Source organism: Centroberyx gerrardi, chromosome 12 (genome assembly GCF_048128805.1).
Source record: "Centroberyx gerrardi isolate f3 chromosome 12, fCenGer3.hap1.cur.20231027, whole genome shotgun sequence".
NCBI classification, from domain to species: Eukaryota; Metazoa; Chordata; class Actinopteri; order Beryciformes; family Berycidae; genus Centroberyx; species Centroberyx gerrardi.
In genome coordinates this window covers 117,501-122,500 of record NC_136008.1, presented here as the reverse complement: position 1 = coordinate 122,500, position 5,000 = coordinate 117,501, and the positions used below count along the sequence as shown (strand labels likewise).

Genomic DNA, 5,000 nt, shown 5'->3' with positions numbered 1-5,000 from the left:
CACTGTTTAGACAGCTGGAGTCAAATGTGTGTGTGTGTGTGTGTGTGTGTTCTTGTTAAGTGTTTGGGCAGACTTGCAAAAACTGCAAGGACTGTTTTGCTCACTGATGTCTTTTCCATTATATGTGTGTGTGTGTGTGTGTGTGTGTGTGTGTGTGTGTGTATGCAAAGGGAAATGAGAGTCGATGTAGAGATAGTGACAGTTTTATTCCTGCTGTATTTCCTTGATTTTAATTAAAATATCATGTTTTAATATTCTGTGTCTATAAAGCACTGTGGACCTCTCTCTCTCTCTCTCTGTCTCTCTCTCTCTCTGTCTCTCTCTCTGTCTCTCTCTCTCTCTCTCTGTCTCTCTCTCTCTCTCTCTCTGTCTCTGTCTCTCTCTCTCTCTGTCTCTCTCTCTCTCTCTGTCTCTCTCTCTCTGTCTCTCTTTCTCTCTCTCTCTATCTATCACTATCTTTACACTGACACATAACTGACCAGGTAAACTTAACACTGACACATAACTGACCAGGTAATCTTTACACTGACACATAACTGACCAGGTAATCTTTACACTGACACATAACTGACCAGGTAATCTTTACACTGACACATAACTGACCATAGAAACTTTACACTGACACATAACTGACCAGGTAATCTTTACACTGACACATAACTGACCAGGTAAACTTTACACTGACACATAACTGACCAGGTAAACTTTACACTGACACATAACTGACCATAGAAACTTTACACTGACACATAACTGACCAGATAATCTTTACACTGACACATAACTGACCATAGAAACTTTACACTGACACATAACTGACCATAGAAACTTTGTACTGACACATAACTGTAACAGACATTTTAAAAGATTTTTTTTTGTTTTGTGATATATTTTGTTATTTTGCAAAATTATATATTTTGTATATTTGAAATAATGGAATATTACTCATATTGAATAGTCAATTTGTGCCATGGTCATATTTGTTTATCATTATAGATCATTAGATTTTCCTATAGTGTCTTGTAGACTATATAATACATTCCATTTTGTTGAAATGCTCCTTTATGTTTTCCCTTGACGTCACTGTTCCAGCCTCAGTCCGGGCTATTGATTACATTACTGATAGATCCTGTTATATCCTGTCTTATTGTGTTTTAAATGCAGCTACTGGTCTCTTGATGTTTTTTGCTGGACTTTAAAACACTGTTAGTTTAAAACACTGAAGGACAAAAACTGACCAGAGAACTTTACAGTCAAGGAAGAAACGTTACGAGGTTTTTATCTGCCTAAGATTTCAGAGGTCAAACATTAACTTTCACGTCAGACTAACTTCCTCTGTGGAAACAAAAAATACACTCCTTTATACATGGTAGCTGTCGCTCTGCCACCCCTCTCTCTCTCTCTCTCTCTCTCACACTCACACACTCACACACACTCACACACACACACACACACACACACACACACACACACACACACACACACACACACACACACACACTCCCCTCCCCCAGTCCATTTCCTCCTGCAGGACAAAGCAGCCACGCTGCTGGTTTTAATGGAAGCGCTGGGAGAGAATAAAGACCAACATGATGGATAGAAACAGAGCGGAGAACAGGGAAATGTTTTCACTAACACGTAAATATATATAAATATAAACATATATCTCAGTCTAAATGTGAATAAACCTTCAGTCTCAACAGAGAGAGAAAACAGCCGTTTCCCGTTCTGAGCGCCGCCTGGACCGTTTCCAACTTCTTTCACGTCAAGAAATAAAAAGCTTTCCTATAGATCTTTAATAACTGTAGATAATAGGCTAATAGATATCAATAACAGATATATAATAACAACAGAGAATGGCAGACACCAATAATAGATCGATACTGACAATAGATTTAGTACTTTGACACGCGGCCGGAAAGACTAATCAGAATAACAGTCTACCGACTGACTTTGTGACTCTGCCGACACTCACCGGCTTCTTCATTAAATATTTAGGATTTTTTACTTGTATCTACTCGCGCCGTTAAACTAACCTTTACATTCAGCCTTCATGTTATTCTGACTCGTATGGAGACTCACCTTTAAGTTAATTTCCTTCATTCTGTCTTGTCTACTTCTGTTGTCCAGGAGTCGGGACATTCCCTCCAGCTCCGTCAAACTTCAGCACAAACTTTAAAATCCACAGGGAGGCGATAGAAGGTCAAAGGTCATGGAATAAAGTTATAGATCCAGAGGTTGTCGGTTCTGTTCCCGCGGAGCCACAGTCTGATGAGCACGGCATCAGCACAGAGCTGTGAGGGGGGGGGCGGGTCATCTCATGATAGACGGGCCTTCTTTCTACTTCTGACCAATCATTAACCAGCCCGCTGCTGCAATTATCCAGCCAATCATGTCTCTCCTCACATTCTACACCGCCCATCTTCATCTGTCAATCAAAAGACCCCATTTAACAATGCAAATAAAATAACAAAAATAAAACGAAACAAATTATGAAACGGATTAAAATAAAAGTAAAATAAAAAATATAAATCTATAAAATATAAAACTAAAGATTAAAACAAAGTAAAGTAAAATGGAATAAGCTGTATGACCACACAAAATATAAAACTGAACAAATTATAATATACAACTAAACAAATTATAAAACTACACAAATGAAAAAAAGAACAAAAACTAAACTGAAAAAAAAATTAACAAAATATAAAATTAAATAAAACAAAACTTCTCATAGGCAAAGCTGAGGCTTTTACTAACCCTAAGTTTACTACATATCACACTATGACACTACTGTAACTTTACTACATATCACACTATGACACTACTGTAACTTTACTACACATCACACTATGACACTACTGTAACTTTACTACACATCACACTATGACACTACTGTAACTTTACTACATATCACACTATGACACTACTGTAACTTTACTACATATCACACTATGACACTACTGTAACTTTACTACACATCACACTATGACACTACTGTAACTTTACTACACATCACACTATGACACTACTGTAACTTTACTACACATCACACTATGACACTACTGTAACTTTACTACATATCACACTATGACACTACTGTAACTTTACTACACATCACACTATGACACTACTGTAACTTTACTACACATCACACTATGACACTACTGTAACTTTACTACATATCACACTATGACACTACTGTAACTTTACTACACATCACACTATGACACTACTGTAACTTTACTACATATCACACTATGACACTACTGTAACTTTACTACACATCACACTATGACACTATTGTAACTTTACTACACATCACACTATGACACTACTGTAACTTTACTACATATCACACTATGACACTACTGTAACTTTACTACACATCACACTATGACACTACTGTAACTTTACTACATATCACACTATGACACTACTGTAACTTTACTACACAACTCACTACTGTAACTTTACTACATATCACACTATGACACTACTGTAACTTTACTACACAACTCACTACTGTAACTTTACTACATATCACACTATGACACTACTGTAACTTTACTACATATCACACTATGACACTATTGTAACTTTACTACATATTACACTATGACACTACTGTAACTTTACTACACAACTCACTACTGTAACTTTACTACATATCACACTATGACACTACTGTAACTTTACTACATATCACACTATGACACTACTGTAACTTTACTACACATCACACTATGACACTACTGTAACTTTACTACATAATACAATATGACACTTCTGTAACTTTACAACACAACTCACTACTGTAACTTTACAACACAACTCACTACTGTAACTTTACAACACAACTCACTACTGTACCTTTACAACACATTAGACTATCACACTACTGTAACTTTACAACACAACTCACTACTGTAACTTTACAACACAACTCACTACTGTACCTTTACAACACATTAGACTATCACACTACTGTAACTTTACAACACAACTCACTACTGTAACTTTACAACACAACTCACTACTGTAACTTTACAACACAACTCACTACTGTAACTTTACAACACATCAGACTATCACAGCACTGTAACTGTACAACACATCACACTACTGTAACTTTACAACACATCAGACTACTGTAACTTTATATTATGCTGTATTAAACAGCAGCACAGATGTGTGCTGTGTCCTGGTACAGGCTGATACCAGCATGTCGCCATGACAACCAACTGGAACAGATAACAAACAGAAGAGATAAAAACCAAGGAGTGGAGGAGGAGAAAGGAGGAGGAGAGAGAGCTGATGCAATCCTGCCATTCAGACTGGCAACGGCCAGCTGGTAGAGAGAGAGAGAGAGAGAGAGAGAGAGAGAGACAAGGAGAGAGAGAGAGACAGAGAGAGAGAGAGAGAGATAAAGAGAGACAGAGAGAGAGAGACACACAGAGAGAGAGAGAGAGAGAGAGAGAGAGAGAGCAAAGTAGAGTTGGAATGTAATCAGGCTGAAGTTGAACCAACGGGAATGTTTTAATCTAAAAACAACTTTAGAAATACACACACACACACTCAAATGGGACGTGTGTTAACCAGATGTGCATGAAGTGTCTATCTCAAGTCAGACAGAGAGACCAACAGACAGAGAAACAGACAGACAGACAGACAGAGACCGACAGACAGAGAAACAGACAGAGAAACAGACAGACAGACAGACAGAGACAGACAGACAGACAGAGAAACAGACAGACAGACAGACAGACAGACAGTGCTGGTCATATACTGGTTAGCAAAGGAATAGATCAGGAAATGAGAAATATAGCCAGTAGAAGAACAGCCAAACACACAACCATCACTCCCCCTGCTGGCAGAATACTGAACTACACCCCCATTACAAACAGCACTGCCTGTATCCTGCAGTTGTTACTACAGTATTACTACATTACTACAGTATTACTACAGTATTACTACATTACTACAGTATTACTACATTACTA

At 37.7% G+C, this 5,000-nt stretch overlaps 1 pseudogene across 1 annotated transcript in view; it reads right to left on the bottom strand.

Annotated features, from left to right (window-relative positions):
* Positions 1 to 5,000, bottom strand: part of LOC139914997 (rho guanine nucleotide exchange factor 2-like) — a 58,258-nt pseudogene that overhangs the window by 45,817 nt on the left and 7,441 nt on the right. The window lies entirely within an intron of this gene.